This window comes from Pinus tabuliformis, chromosome Q (assembly GCF_031772625.1).
Source record: "Pinus tabuliformis cultivar Carrire ecotype Pingquan chromosome Q, CPIR1, whole genome shotgun sequence".
NCBI classification, from domain to species: domain Eukaryota; kingdom Viridiplantae; phylum Streptophyta; class Pinopsida; order Pinales; family Pinaceae; genus Pinus; species Pinus tabuliformis.
The window spans coordinates 1,113,198,622-1,113,216,202 of NC_142296.1; the positions used below are offsets into that span (position 1 = coordinate 1,113,198,622).

Here is a 17,581-nt window from a genome sequence, read left to right on the forward strand (position 1 = left end):
AGAGTACAAGTTGGCCTAAAGGAGGGGATTCGACCCCTTGAGAAGGCTATAAAAGGAAGCAGTTCGACCTCATTTGGACACAGTCACTCACAAGTTCGATCTATCAAGGAAAGAGTTCAATTTGTAGTTGGGAAGCTGGAAAGACAAAATTTATTGTTTTTGGGCTCTATCTCTCTCACATGTGCGAAGAAGCTAGGGTTTTTGCAGCCATAAAGAGGTTGAAGTTGTGGGTCCGAATTGCTAGGGAGCGAAGTTGTTGTTGGAGAGCAAAATTGCAGGAACAAGTTGCTAGATAAAGCAAAATCCTTCTCTTGACCTTGTTGACCTTGGGGAGAGCTGTTTTGCTGTAGGAAGGTCTCTAAAGGAAGATAGATTAGGGTTTCTAGGGTTTCTGCAGCAGTTGCTAGGATGAAGTTGTTGGAGGATGAAGTTGCTGGGTCAAGTAGTTGGGCAGTTGCTGGTAGATTGAAGTTGCAAGAAAAAAGCAGTTTGAGGGAAGATCTTGAGGAAGGGTTGACTTGGTATTGGGAGAAGGACTTGGTTTAGGGATTGGGTCACTGTATCTCATTTGAAGCAGATTCTAAGAAGAGAAGAGTTTCCGGGTTCTCCCCTTGGAGGGGTTTTGCCCTGGTTGAGAGCCTATATTTGTGTCCTATTTTGTTATTGTTTCTTGATATTGTTGGATGAAAATATCTAACTAAAGAACATAAAGAAGATAATTAAGTTTCACAAGCAAGTATCAAGGTTGAAGAAAATAAGTTATAATTGCTGCCACTTTACATTTTCTAACATGGCATCAAAGCTAAGGTGAGCAAGGAAGGCAACCGGAAGGACACCAGAAAGAATTGTTGATCAAGGGATAGGAAGCTCTCAAGGCCTAAAAGAAGAAGATTGTCTCTTGAAGGGATTTGGTTAAAGGTTCGTTGATGAAAGACCTTCTGATCTAGGGTTTCTATATTGAAGATCAAGAACTACATCAATCTCGCAAAGAAGGGTGTTGATCTTGCAAAAGGAAGTCTACTTGGAAGGCATCAATCTTGGAAGTTGTTCGTGGAGGAATCCTAGGGAACATCTTTCAAGGGCATCATCAAGAACTCTCTGAAAGGTCTTGAATACATCAAGAAGGTTGGAAATACTATTCAAGTAAGTACTATACTATCTCATAATGGCTGAATCTTCAAGTCATGTAAGTTCTTTCTACAAGGAGAGCAACAAGCTCATTGGGGCAGTAAACTATCTAGCATGGAAGAAGAGGATTGACTTGATACTCATAGAGCAAGATGTAATGGGATATGTTACCGGAGAAATTACTGAACCTGGGAAAGACAAGACACAAGAAATAACAAGGTACAAGAAAGGGGAAGTAAGAGCTCAAAGGATCATAGTGGAATCAATCAAGGATTCTCTTGTTCCTTTTGTAGCAAATTTGAAGACTTCTAAGCGCATGTACGACAAGCTAGTGAATTTGTACTCTGTAGGTACAATAGGTCAAAAGATGTCTTTACGAAACAAGCAATATAAAATGAAGAAATCAAAGGATGAGGATATGACATCCTTCCTCATGAGAGTCTCTCGATTAAGAGACAACTTGCAAGAACTTGTGGAACCGATCACTGATTCAGAAGTAACTATATGTGTTCTAAATGCATTGCCACCAGAATGGAGCAAATTTGCAACAAGTATCTACTCTAAGAAGGATTCAACTCCCTTTGATGAGTTGTAGGCACAATGTGTTGATTTTTGTAGCTTGAGAGGTACTCCAAGCCTTGAGGATCGAGGATTTGGAGGAAGGAGCTCCACAAGTGGCCGTGTGGGTTTGAAACCCAAGCTTGGGTTTTTGTACCCATTGATTTTGGGACCAAAACCATGGAGAAAATTGGACATGTGATGGATGTAGATGATAGAGGATGACGAGACAAATCCAACACATCGAGAATCATCAAAATATGAGCTGTATAAAGAGAGATTAATTTTTGTTGTTGGTGGGTTTTTGTGGCACCTAGAGCAGGTCGATCTAGTGTATTTGTGTGTCACATGACAGTTGGAAGACACCACATGGAGCCCTTATGTTTAGTATAAATAAAATGTGTGTTTGAGCTTATTAGATATATCTAAAAGTGCATCTTCTCATAGAGATCACATTTGAGGCAGCCGTAGCTAGGAATGGAGGCATAGGTTCGGGCGCACGAGTTGTTCAGGATAGGTGCGAGGGCTGCACTAGTTTGTCCTGAACAGTCTCGGGGGTCGCACAGGTTTTCTTAGGACAATTGCACAGACAACACAAGATCACTCGATAAAGCCGTGAGGCACGCACAAATTTTTCTGGGGCAGTTGCAGATTTGGGTTGCGCGAGTATTCTAAAGATAGTCGTGAGGATTGCGCAAGATGTATGATTTGATGTGTTGAGTTGGATGCTAGGTGGATGTGGATCCAGGTTGGACAATTTAGGAGTTTGTTGGCATCCAAGAGGAGGGGTGATCTTAGTGTGAAGATGCCCTAATCAGAGTGCAGATGCTGCAACAAGGATTGGTCACTCGTGGTCTGTTGGAAGGCAGCAAGAGAGTGAACCAAGTGTGGATAGTGGATTGGTCATTTATGGCCTGTTGGAGGGGCAGTGTGATAATGCTCAAGTTGGAGCTCGACGTGCTGCATCTTCATGGACTTGGATGGTTGCTAGAATGGTAGTTGTTGAGCTCAAGGGTCCGATCAGCCCGGAGCAATTTTGAGCAGCCCTAGACTTGTGTGTGGAGAAGGACATCTACAACAGAAGAAGGACAATCCTCCTAGCCCGTGTTTATTATGGGAGATGGACATCTTGCAGTGATAGGTGGCAACCCTTCGTGCCCTATGTTAGTCTTCATTGGAGCAACGCAGGAAGACTATAGTGGGCTGAAGTCCCTGAGTAGCTGAGGAGCAACAGTGGGAAGTTGAGAGTTGTTCACAAGTGGAGCTGTGAACAACTCGACAAGAGTCTCGATGTGTTGTGCCCTTGATGGACTAAGGCACAACTAGTGAGCAGATTGGATAGCTAAGGTTTAGTGGCCAGATGGACTTGGATCGTTGATAGAGGCAGTGCTGCAGATCGGGAGCTGACGGACCGGGCAAGTACAAGGTATGACCGAGAGGAACTGAGAGAGCATGCGACTGCCAGGTGGTCAGAGTATCTTGTTGAGGGTATATTGGTTGTCGATGGATTGACATCGAGCCCCATTTTTGTATTCTCGTACTAGTGGATGTATGAGGGCCATTATCCCTGGTACGAGAGCCGTAGGCTATTGTATTATTCGGTTTGATTAATATAATGAAGTTGGGTTGTACAAAATTTTGTAAAAAGTTGTGTATATTTTGTGCACTAGTAGATTTACTGCTATTTATATTCTGCTGTGCAAAGTAGCTTTGTTGTGATATTTGGTTTGGTAGCGTCTGTGATTTAAGATTCTATCCTAGACACCAAGATTGTGGAAAAAAACATGGTATCAGAGCTTGTCTGAGCTACTTTGAGGGACAATGAATCAGAGTGTGCACAACGAAGCAACTTAGAGGAAGCTGCGGGTGTCTAGATCATGGAGCAAAGGGTTTAGCTGAAGACAGGGAGATGTGGTCTTGACTAGCTTGGCAACAAGATTAGCTGGGAGTTCTGGTGGATTGGTGGTGAGCCTGGTGAACAACAGTTTGTTGTAGTGCAGGTTGCTGATCATGGACTTCCCATGACTTGTCATGGATGGTTGGGACAACTTGAGGATTGCTTTGGCATGGATGAGATCAGGATGATCGAGATTGCTTCATGTGATGGATTGGATATTGGCAGGCTAGAGTCTTCATCGGATCGTGATGTTGCATATCCAAGATTGGAGGGATTTGCACGAGTGGTATTTGATCCAGGAGGATGAGTGCTTGCAGGACTAACCTAGTGGAGATCGTGTAGGCTTAGAGGGAGTCTAGCCTTAGAGGGAGCAACCCTATGGAGGTTTGGGATCTTCAGGTTCAGATGTGATGAGGTAGAGGCACTACCGAGATTGCAGGGTTCATTCTACAAAGTATGCTGCAGTGATGGACGCTAGATGGGCTAGTGTCGCCAGAGATGATGTTGATGGAGACTTCCTAGTGTTGGAAGTACCTCCCTCGCTAAGAGGGAGTGTTGATTTTTGTAGCTTGGGAGGTACTCTGAGCCTTGAGGATAGAGGGTTTGGAGGAAGGAGCTCCACAAGTGGCCTTGTGGGCTTGAAACCTAAGCTTGGGGTTTTGTACCCATCGATGTTGGGGCCAAAACCATGGAGAAAATTGGACATGTGATGGATGGAGATGATAGAGGATGACGAGACAAATCCAACGCATCGAGAATCATTGAAATTCGAGTTGTCTATAAAGAGAGATATTAATTTTTGAAGTTGCTAGTGGGTTTTTGTGGCACCTAGAGTAGGTCGACCTAGTGTATTTGTGTGCCAAATGACAGTTGGAAGACACCACATGGAGCCCTTATGTTTAGTATAAATACAAGGTGTGTTTGAGCTTATTAGATACATCCAAAAGTGCATCTTTTCATAGAGATCACATTTGAGGTAGCCATAGCTAGGAACAAAGGCGCAGGTTCGGGTGCACGAGTTGTTCACGGTAGGCGCGGGGGCTGCGTGAGTTTGTCTTGAACAGTCTCAGGGATTGCGTGGGTTTTCTCAGGACAGTCACGCAGATCGCGCGAGATCGCCCGATACAACCGCGAGGCGTGCACAAATTTTTCTGGGGCAGTTGCAGAGTTGGGTTGCGTGGGTTTTCTCAAGACAGTCGTGAGGACCGTGCAAGATTACCAGGTACAACTGCGAGGTATGATTTGATGTCTTGAGTTGGATGCTAGGTGGTTGTGGGTCCATGTTGGACAATTGAGGAGTCTGTTGGCAGCCAAGAGGAGGGGTGATCTTAGTGTGAAGATGCCCTAATCAGAGTGCAGATGCTGCAGCAAGGATTGGTCACTTGTGGTTTGTTGGAGGGCAGCAAGAGAGTGAACCAAGTGTGGATAGTGGATTGGGCATTTATGGTCTGTTCGAGGGTAGCGTGATAATGCCCGAGTTGGAACCCAATGTGCACCCTCTTCATGGACTTAGATGGTTGCTAGAGCGGTAGTTGTTAAGCTCAAGGGTTTGATAAGCTAGGAGCAGTTTTGAGCAACCCTAGACTTGTATGTGGAGAAGGACATCTATAATAGAAGAAGGACAATCTTCTTAGCCCGTGTTCATTGTGGGAGATGGACATCTTGCAGTGATAGGTGGCAACCCTCCTTGCCCTATGTTAGTCTTCATTGGAGCAGCACGGGAAGACTATAGTGGGCTGAAGTCGCTGAGTAGCTAAGGAGCAACAGTGGGCAGTTGAGAGTTATTCACAAGTGGAGTTGTGAACAACTTGACCTGAGTCTCGATGTGTTGTGCCCTTGATGGACTAAGGCACAACTAGTGAGCAAATTGGATAGCCGAGGTTCACTAGTCAGATGGATTTGGATTGTTGATAGAGCCAGTGCTGTAGATCGGGAGTCGACGGACCATGCAGGTACAAGGTACCATCGAGAGGAGCTAAGAGAGCATGCGACAACCAGATGGTCAGAGTATCTTGTTGAGGGTAGATTGGTTGTCAACAGACTGACCCCAAGCCCCAATTTTGTATTCTTGTATTAGTGGATGTATGAGGGCCATTATCCTTGGTACGGGAGCCTTAGACTGTTGCATTATTCAGTTTGATTAATATAATGAAGTTGGGTTGTACAAAATTTTGTAAAAAGTTGTGTATATTTTGTGCACTAGTAGATCTACCGCTGTTTATATTCCGCTCTGCAAAGTAGCTTTGTTGTGATTCTTGGTTTGGTAGCATCAGTGATTTAAGATTCTATCCTAGACACCAAGATCGCCAAAAAACAACACAATGCATACTAGAAGAATCAAGAATCAAGGTCCAAGATGACATTGGATTTAATGAGAAAACTCAAGCCTTTCTAGCCCGAGTCAAGAAGATGAAGAAGGGAAAGTTTGGCAAGTCTAAGAAGAAAGATATTTCCAAGGTGCAATAAGTGTGGACATTATAAGGGGGACTATCCAAATCAACAGAACAATAAGAGGAAGGATAGGAGTGAAGCTCATGTGGCCGAAGCTATGGGAGAACTTGAGAAGAAGGCAAAGAAGGAAGAAGTGAAGGATCTTTACTACTGAAAGAAAGTTCATTGATTTCTAGGTTCCGTATGAATGTTGATTTCTCTTTAGATGATATGTTTTGCATAAGCATCATAGTATAAAAGCATATGATAGTAGCATGTCGAGAATTTATTACGTTGCTTAGTAGAGATCATCTAGGATATAATGTTAGACCATTTTGCATAACGTTCATCCAGACAAGAAAAGCATCATGACAAGAATAGTATGTATTCTATGTAATGTGGAAACATATTGGTAAAGGGACGAAGGAATGCAACGGGTCGGGATGTAGGCTCTTTGTGAAATATATGAATAGCTAGATGATCGGATGAAAGCATAGGAATGCATGTTGGATATAAAACTTTGGATAAGATTCATATGTGTAGAACCTTGTGGAAAGAAAGTTGGTCATAAAGTATACTAAGGTATATGAATATGTGATGCTTGATTTGACTTACTTAGGAATGTATAGAAGATTAGGACTTTCTCTAAGAATATGTAAGACTAAGTTGCACGAAACGCCAAAACGTTTCGGAGTTTTTGAAACGGGTACGTTTAGAAATGTCACCTCCCAAATATGGAAACGTTCGTCGAAACGTCAGCTGAAACACCATATATGTATATAAATATATAATTTTTTTTATAAGTAAGTGAATAACACATTATATTGTAAGTAAAAAGGGAATAAGACCTATAGATGATAATTTAGAAGGAAAACCAAGTCTATAATAACTCTCATAGATGATTACATGATGGTCGAGTTTTGGCGGAGTTTCGGGTACGGGTACGGCCTGAAATGTCGAGTTCCTAGAAGTTTTGTGCAACATAGATGTAAGATGATAATTAAGCATTCAAGTAGAATCTTCGGAAGAAAAATTGCAACTTGGTAATCAAGTTTGATCCTTGGGCACTTTGATGCAAGAAGGAAAGTTTGAGTGGAGATGGTCGATGAGGATGTTGATGAAACAAGAAGGTCATCATGGTAAGGTAAGTCTATTTCATTTTGGTTTGGTTATCTGGTTAACATATTATTTGCTACCTGGTAGAATGGTGCAAGAATACATGATGACAGTTGAGGCAAAGTCAACTGTATGGATGAAAAGTATTGAGGGAAGCTCAATATCTGGCACCTGGCAACTATGAAGTCAAGATGTGTTCATCTTGGAAGGTAGCAGTGCGAGAAGATAACTTGAAGGTCAAGAAAGATCACTTTCATAAGGAAGCCACGATCAGATAGAAGTTTGGGAAGGTTCAATACAATGCCTTCATGTCAAAAAAGGAAAGTGATGGGCAACAAAGATGACTTGGATCTTGTCAGAAGAGTGAAGAGTGGAGATGGTTCCATGATACCTCGAAAAGAAGCAGAGATGCGAAGGAAAGAGGGAGCCATGTAGCTATGGAAAATCGGTAGCTGATACTCTGATGAAGACAAGCTATAAGGTTTGTGGTGTTGGCTTCCATTATTGGAATGAAGTTTGGAATCTCCTCTGGTTTGAAAGGAGTCTCCATGAATAAGGAGCAATGATCTGTTCCTAAGATTAAAGGAGAATAGGGATGTCCTCTCGGTTTGGGAGGGAGTGATATTTGATATCGCATGTGCATTCTCCTCTTCAGGTGATGAAGAGAGAATGGCGGAGGATTGGATAAGCATTTGTGGTTTCCGTGAGGATAGACCATCCAAGAAAGGAAAGGGGACCGATACTCCTCGAGGATTTGAATCCAAGAGAGGCATTAGTCTCGAAGACCAACACTCTTTGAGGATGGGACAAGAATCCAAGAGAAGAGTGGTCAAAGAGGACCGATATTCTTTGAGGACTTAGGTATGGAGATCCAAGATAAAAATAGTCCTAAAAGGGCATACCTTGTGGACATTCGGGTGGGGTATGTACCTTAGAGAGGTAGTGCGGGCTCACACATAAAGCCTCCTAGCATAATGCTCTTGAATTAAAGAAGAGCTTGTTCAGTGAGGCGTCACGGACAGTGCTGGTCATAATAATGATGCTTACAATATAGCTTATCAATCTGACTCTTCTTGAGAACTCTCCAGTTTGAGAAATGATGTTGTACTAGTTGTACAATTATGAATACCTCCCTAGTTAAGAGGGAGTGTTGAGAAATGTAATTAGTTTCAGTCTTCATAATTGTTGTACTCATTTCAATATGTATCCTATGTAACAAACAAGAAAAAGAAAAAGAAAAATTATTATTATCAAAGCATGGGTTTCATGCTCATTATTGATGGTCTTTTAGGTAAAAGCAATTTCTTCATGCTTCTAAGGTTTGTTTGGTCTTAGGATTTATTGTCACGAGTCAAAGGAGTCAACATCATGTTTATTAGACCCTTCCAGGCAATCTGTAATTGTAAAATGAATTATTTTTGAGTCTAGAAAGTCCCGGAATCTCCAAGAGTACAAGTCAGCCCTGGGATCCTCAAATTGGCCTAAAGGAGGGGATTCAACCCCTTGAGAAGGCTATAAAAGGAAGCAGTTTGACCCCATTTCGATACACTCAGTCACAAGTTCGATCTATCAAGGAAAGAGTTCGATCTGTAGCTAGGAAGCTGGGAAAAGGAGAGCGAAAGTCTAGGAGAAGTTGGAAGGACGGAATTTGTTGTTTCTAGGCTCTATCTCTCTCACATGTGCGAAGAAGTTAGGGTTTTTGCAGCGAGAAAGAGGCTGAAGTTGTAAGAACCCGAAATTCAGAATTTAACAAGGTCTAACAAATTCATGTTCAGAAAAACTGTGAAGCCTTTCAATTCGATATTTAATAGAGTTTAACAATTTTTCTACTCACAATATGAAATTTTAATACAAATTATCTATTCTTCTGTTGAGTATTGAGTACCAACCTGTTTTCTCTGTCGCGACTCCTGCTCCTGCTGCGTTACCAAAACACTGAAACCACCCAGCCAAACTAAGCATAACCTCGATACTCAGTCCAGTAAGCTTCTCAATTAAAGCAGATTGTTCCCCTGTGCCCAGAAACCTCGGACAAGTAAGGCTCCTTCCCATTGTGCTTCTTCCCGCTGTCCTCAGATTCTTCGTTCTTCCTCCTTTCTTCCTTCTTTTTGGTTTTTCCTGGTTCAGCTCCCTCTAAAAGCTCTTTCTACCTCTATATGTAGCTTTCCTTGGTGGTGACCGCTCTCTCCACCAGCGATCCCACCGCTTCCAATTGTAGTGACACCTTTTCCCTCTATGAACGTGAGTCATAATTCTTTATAGGTGTATTTATCTTATATTTAGGGTTTTTGTTTGTTTGTTTAATTTAAATGCCTTAGGTTCGTATTAAATACTTTTATTTTGATTTACTTTATCATTTTAATAATTTATTAATATTGTAGGATATATAATTATATAACCATAAATAAAAATTAACTTAATTTTACATCTATTTCTTTATAACCCTTTTAACTTTATACCTTTTTTAGTATTTGCTCATTAATTATGATGCATTAAGCAATATGCGTGTTAATGGGTGAAGGTAACTTCTATTTGAAGGTGTGTCATGATATTCAATATTTATAGTTAATTTTAGAATATAAATACTAGTGCAGTGCATGCAATACATGCATATGTAGCTATCATATGCATGCATGCTAATATTCTTGTGCTCTCTATATTAAAAATTGGTCATTACATACACCTCTCCTTCAGAAAACTTCGTCCCGAAGTTAAGGTTTTATCGTATACCAATACCTATTTTAGCGATTAGTACATTCTTGTTAGGGTTGTATATCGAGATTAAATTCTTATTTAATGTGAGAACACTATAAATTGATGTTTTGAATACTTTTAGGTTTATAACTTTAATGATCATGTTTTTACTTCATCAGGTTCCCCAGGCTATCATAAAATCATCCTATCCTTCCTAATCTCTTCCGCTCCCATCCTATCTGTCCTCTACTGGAGTATGCCATGGCGTCAGTTATACTGACCTAACCATTCATAAACTCCAAGGATAACAGTGTCGGCTATACCGACTTGATCCCTAGTAGGCATCCCATAGTCATCATCACACGTCTAAGGGAGCGTGACTCGCACAGTCCTCCCATGACTCCAGGGTTCGGAGGATAAACGGTGGGCAACACCTCCACCCCTCCCAGTAGAATCAGGGTTAATACCCTATCATGGAATCTCTTTGAGCCTTAATTGTTCTGAGGTTTCTGTCATCACGCGGTCATTTTGGTAACGGATATTATCTGCAATCATAAACACTTGTCCATGCATTTATAAGATGTGCATTAACATATTCAAAACAAATAGCTTATGTATAATTCACATATGTCAACTACAGTATAATATACTTTTCCATATTCTATTCATGTCATTAACTTTCATATTAAAATGTAATCATTCTTTGATTTCTATCTCATCAATCATATTGATATGCATAAATGAAACAAAATTATAATATCTTAATTCCCATCAGAAGCAAAATTACTCAAATATTTAAACTTTACTTTGATAACTATAAATAACATATTCCGGCTTGGTATCCATGTACTAGCGGAATTAAACAGATATTATATCATAAAAATTCACGTTTATATATGATCATTTTAAAATGGTTCTGAGTCTCTGATTTAAAGTAGAGCAAATATATACAAAACATGGTTTTAAGGTTCTTCAAAATTGACACACGTTGGGGTAATTTTGACATATGATTTCCGTATCTTCCCATTGTACCTCTAGTGTCTATATTACTAATATAACATTCAACATGTATTTTCATGGTTGTTTGTGACTCACTTTGCTATAGAAGCACCTTTGCCTCCCTTGTCCGTATATTTCCGTTTGCCCATCATTTATCAAGTTAATGCTCTCAGACTTTATCATAATAGAGGATAATGCACATAATCTACTAATTGGAACCAATTGTACTGCTATGTCGACATCATTTTATATTTTAAACAAATTATCTATTAAGTCCCAATCTTTATCCTTTATTCAAGATATGGGAATCCTTTGAAGGATCTAAATTCAACTTTTACCTGTGAATTCAATTATTCTCTCCATAATATTAAATTCTACATATTCATGAATTAATTCGCCACTTAGTTTAATTGGAAGTGTTCTTTTAAAGAAACCTCTCTATGTCCTGAGATTCAAGGTAAAAAGCTTCAACATATCGGTTTTGCAAATCCAAGTGTGTTTCTTCATCTGCCAAAGTGTTTCCTTCACACTAAGGAATCATTAATGTCTTCTCTAACTGTTTCTACAGAAGCGCTGAGAGATTTTCCAGCATCAGAATGTACATTCTGGAATTCTCTCCCCAAAATACTATTTTGTAAAATCTCAATTCTATGAGTGCTAACAGGAGACAATAACCTACTCTCCCAGAAATGTCAGGAGCACTATCTTCATCTCTCCAACTACCATGTATTGAATCAAAATCACTAGAATTATCCAACTCAGAGTACCACTCTTTAATTTATGTGCTGCCCATGTAGATAACTGTGTCTTGCACACCAGCTCGACCATTTCCTGTTCATGAAATTTAAGATTCCTTGAATGTTTGATCAAAGAGTTTAGAGGTACAATATCATCCTTTGTTCTTTCCTTCCTCTCCATGAAATGTAATATAATAAGAAACACCTCCCCTCATGCAAATTTTAAATTCTACCTAATTCTATTAACTTTCACATTAGAAGAGTCCAAATCAACCATTTTTATCTTTTCCTGATTTCAGTGCTAGGCTCGTCTTGAACAACTTGTTTGATGTATCATTTCTATAGTACCTTAATCCTATTTTTCAAACCTTAAGTAACCTTTTCAGTGCCCTAATGTTGTTGGAATACAATCTTAGATATAGTAGTACATCGCCTAAACTCTTGAGTAATGAGAAATCTCAAATCAGCAATTCCTTCTGTCCAGCTGTTCCCTTACTAATATCTCAAGTGAATGATACGTTTCAGTTTTTTTTTTTCTTTTTGAAGAAATCAAGAAACAAGAGTTTGATTTCATTTACCGACTCATGTAGACAGTAATAAGATATACATTGATACTCCTTCAAGATATCCTTTCGAATTTAAATCCTTTAGTATCAGCTTTAACAACCCATAACACAGTTTTGAAACTGATCTTATATCTATGGTATATGCTTTCATTCCTATACGATTAACGCTAAACACAGGTATAGCTGTCAGCTGTGGAAGTCCAAGGATGTTGTTTGGTAAGCCTTGTAACAATTGGAATCCAAGTTTTGAATATTCTACAAGACCTAGATTTAGAGGAAGTAGTAAACGAATATTAATATTAAAAGAAGACAGGAATCACAATATTTGAGGTGTCAAATTAGAGGCCATTAGTTGGTTTCATGAATATTGGTTGGAATTCTACATTGAGAAAGTAACATGTAAATATGATAGCTAGTAAAGAAGTTATGGGAAGACATACTCATTGTGAATGTAAATGTGAGAATAAAGGAACTGAATGGATAGCAAGTTCACTTAAACAAGATTAAGTCTGTATTACTATTTGCGGTTTCACACAAAATAGTTCTGTGATGAAACAAAGCAGAAAGATGTGCTAATAATTAATTGATTAAAACAGGAATTAGGAACAGCGCAAACAACATAAAATCTTGAGAAGTAGCTTAAACTCACGCTGAAAATATTGTACTAAATGCTGATATTTAGAAGGAGATTAAAAATAAAAAAATTAGTTTGTTTTCTTATTTTAGTACTTCTCCAATCTTTACTTATCTATTTTACCTTTATGAGACTGAATTCTAGAGTTCTGATTCATCTATGTGGCATTGGTTTCATAATTTGGCTAACTTGATCTCCAACGTTACTATGAAAGCCCTATTGATAAAGGTCAATGTAGAGGCATTGATGATTCAACTATAACCTCAACTATACTCATTCCGAAGGTATATAAAAATAAAGTGAGAATATAATTATGTAAATCAAAGGTAATAAAATGAAAATAACCTACAAACATATGACTTGATTCATATATCTAAAATGCATATATGAATAAAGCATATAAGGATTGGTTATAAATACATAAAGCGTATGAACTGATTAAATAAGTAACTCTATTATTATTAATAATTAAAAAAATACTCTATATTTGTATTCTTAAGTATACAGCTACATGTGATATCTAATTTCACATGCAAGATTATATAATTTAATTCTGGGAGTTTAATTTAATAGCAGTCCATTGCCAACAAAGCACGTGACTCGGTCGAATTAAGGGTGTTGAAAACTTGCCAGATTTTTTTTTTTTTTGAACCTTTCTACAAATATTTGAATCCTGCTCAGTAAATATTTGTTAAGAAACTATATATATATATATATATCCACTTTGTAACTATACTTACCATTTAACTTATAATTGGATGGTACGCTAAATTTCCAAAATACTACTTATCTAAAACTTTATGGAAATAGATATTAGTATTCCATCTCTAGATCAAAATACCTTATTCTAAGTCGAAGTACACTCATGAATTTTACACTTCTAAGTATAACATTTTATCATTGTATAGGTACTATAACAATTATTTTGATCATTGGTAAGAATGAAAGTGCTACTTTTTTACCTAAAATTCAATATGAACCGTTTTAAATTTAATAAACTTATGAATATCAAATATTAATACCACACAACTTTCTTGTAACAAGAATATTTGAAATTGTATAATAACTTTTATATAGGTTTATTTTTATGTACCAAATATAAAACAAACATGTGTATTTATATGCATTACGGGTAATAGGTATGAATCATGATCTCTAAAATCAATATATATAAAAACATGATATAAGCCATACCATATGACAAATATATGACTATATTTCCTACCTTCACATATCCATATTATAAATCTATACACTATGATAAACACATGCCTACATCAGGTCACACATTTTATGTCATCACGAATACATCCCATATCCTTTAAGAGTCACATTTCATGCATTATTACAATTATATTTTATATTATTTAATACTTACGTTACATACCATTACCTTTAAGTTCTTATGTCATCATTTGTATTCATTAATCATACATGTTATTACCTTTTATCTGAAGCCTGGTTGCATGAAATGGTCTTTACATAGTTTAAAGACTCAAAGAATAATAGAGAGCCATATGCTTAATAGTGAGGATAATTACAATAGCATGGTATGCAAATTTCCTCTAAGTTGGCATGATGATGGAAAAGTGATTTAGTTAATATTGGTGCTTTCATACTCTGAACTTCTAGAGACAATATCTGAACTTTCGGAACACTATCTAGTAATTTCTATATATTGTTCCGAAGATTATATATTCGTTTATATATTATTTTTATTTATTTTTGGGAGCTAAGCATAGAATCTCTTAATAACAACATCAATCTCTTTCTTCCCATCATTAATTAGTCTCGACTTTTTTTATAAATTCTTCCGGTGATGATATTTGTTGTAGGGATTGGATGACTATAATAATTCACTGATTTTTATTCAAAAGTGTTTACTGTTACATACAATCGTCAAGCGGCAAACCATTGTCTTTTACTACAGGGATTTTCTAGAGAGCATTTTCAGTAATGAGATTTCTGGTTTCTAATTTTAAGATCAGAGAGAAAATATATAAGATCACAAGCAACAATACTATGGATACATGACCACATTTGAATTACTACATGCAGAATAAAATTTCAGCTATCATTCACTCCGTTTAGCATCGATGTTATCATTGGTGGACAAGGCTTGATTCCAGACCACAAGTACTAGAAAGAGGAAGACAATCAATACAATCTGCCTCCATTGCTTGCAGACCTTAGAGAATGGTGAAGCTTCAGCAAGCTTATTACACAGATTTCTCTTATCCACCTCCTATAAAAGATTAAGCCAAAAGTGCCAATGATTCCTCCTCAAATTCTCTGATCTTTGACAGAGAGTCGAGAATTTTGTTGTTCAAGTAGATTTATTCATTCCTGTTTCCGTGATTTTATATAGAATTTGACAACAGCGGAACAATATTTCATAGATATTTAATTTATTCTTTTAATATATAAAATATTTATATTTTTAAATTAAAATTGAATTCCATTTAATACACGTCTCACCCTTGCTCAGACTCATGGAAATAATCGTTTCTACACTTGTCACTCGGACCACCCTTGCCCAGACACATGGAAATAATCGTTTCCACACTTGTCACTCAGACCATTTCTAACCTGACCCTTCTTTCCCTTCTAACCTAGAAGCTCGATCTAGAATGCTATCGAAACTTCCTCCTTTAAATTCATAGAATTAACGCCTAAACGTTCTGATTGAGCTCCGTTGGAATGTAGGTGATATGATGTGAATTTTTATTTTAAATTCTATTTTGATTGTGCTTTGTACTCTGGTGGACGAGCTCCTTTCAACCTAGTGAGCACTTCATCTGCAATGGCCACTAAATCTTCGCTCCACTGTTTGCAATCTATCAACAATAGATTCCGGTAAATGAAGGCCCTATCCACGGAGGAGGTGAAAGTGTTGGACAGATTTCCACACCGTCCATTTGCAATTGGGTAGCAGGGCCGCCAGCTTCACAATGAGGGGTCGATAATCCTGTAGTTGTTGCATGTTCGGAACCTTCATCGGATAGGGGATTATACCTTCCCCGTGCAACATCTTCAGCTACAATCTCAAAAAAAAAATAGGCCCCGTTCCTTCCAATGCATCCTCTTCTGTGTCCTCAATACGCTCGGTCCAGAGTTTTCTCAAAGCCTCATTATAGCCGTCCCAATCAATCTTTTCGGCTCTCAGGTGTTTTATAGTACACTCGACGGCTACGCTCCTGCACAATTCTCGAATACCGATTGCATCATTTGATTTCTTAAATTCTTCCTTGTTGTTTAAATCTTTAAGGGATTCTAGGGTTTCAAGGGTTTGCTCAGAAATCGATTGTAAGCTCCCTGTAAAGAGCAAATTGCCCTGAAACGGCTATTTTCCATGTTTCATTCCATTAACCAATTAAATACATGATAACATAGAACCTAGCCTAACGATACTCCATGATAGCATCCCATGGCTCTTCCCTCTTCAGTTTCGGCTTATACCAACCACCTCCTGTCGCAAAATCACATGGGAAAAGAAATCACTCAGAGCAGAGAAAATGCCCATTGATTTATGAAGTCTCTGATTATTCATAGCATTTCCAGTACATTGATACGAAGTTTATTTTATCATATTGTCAGCGCAATTTCACAACAAAAGAGATAGATATCGCTTGTTCCAAGGATACGCTATCTATTGGTGTGTACAAATGGGTCTGCGGTCACTTATCATTTCCACAATTCCCCGCTAAAACGCAGTTTATGATTTTATAGTATATTAACCCAGATCACTACAGAGAGATATTTCTTGAAAGTTTATAAATATATTAATGCAAAACGTCACAACGGATTCATACGGAAACCATAAACCAGAGGTCGCAGGATTAAGTGCTCCAATACCAGATGTAAGAGCCCTAAATTCAGAATTTAACAAGGTCTAACAAATTCATGTTCAAAAAAACTATGAAGCCTTTCAATTCGATATTTAATAGAGTTTAACAATATTTCTACTTACAATATGAAATTTTAATACAAATTATCTATTCTTCTGTTGAGTATTGAGTACCAACCTGTTTGCTCTGTCGCGACTCCTGCTCCTGCTCCTGCTGCGTTACCAAAAGACTCCTAGCCAAACTAAACATAACCTCGATACTCAGTCCAATAAGCTTCTCAATTGAAGCAGACTGTTCCCCCGTACCCAGAAACCTCAAACAAGTAAGGCTCCTTCCCACTGTGCTTCTTCCCACTGTCCTCAGATTTTTCGTTCTTCCTCCTTTCTTCCTTCTTTTTGGTTTTTCCCGGTTCAACGCCCTCTAAAAACTCTTTCTACCTCTATATGTAGCTTTCCTTGGCGGTGACCACTCTCTCCACTAGCGATCCCACTGCTTCCAATTGTAGTGACACCTTTTCCCTCTATGAACGTGAGTCATAATTCTTTACAGGTGTATTTATCTTATATTTAGGGTTTTTGTTTGTTTGTTTAATTCAAATGCCTTAGGTTCATATTAAATACTTTTATTTTGATTTACTTTATCATTTTAATAATTTATTAATATTGTAGGATATATAATTATATAACCATATATAAAAATTAACTTAATTTTTACATCTATTTCTTTATAACCCTTTTAACTTTATACTTTTTTTTTAAAATTTATATCATTGGTATTTGCTCATTAATTATGATGCATTAAGCAATATGCGTGTTAATGGGTGAAGGTAACTTCTATTTGAAGCAGTGTTGCACACATCGCGATCGGGATTTAATCGGCGCCGGGAAAAAAGCGGAAAAAATCGTTAAAATCGGGAAAAAATCGGAAAAAAGCGGGAAAAAATCGTTTGGCACAAAAATATTCATTTTTTTTCA

General features: G+C 37.9%; 1 protein-coding gene across 2 annotated transcripts in view; it reads left to right on the forward strand.

The window, feature by feature from the left end:
• The window catches only part of TBL13 (TRICHOME BIREFRINGENCE-LIKE 13), a 260,977-nt gene that overhangs the window by 44,703 nt on the left and 198,693 nt on the right, over positions 1–17,581 (forward strand). The gene's annotated exons all lie outside the window — the stretch shown is intronic.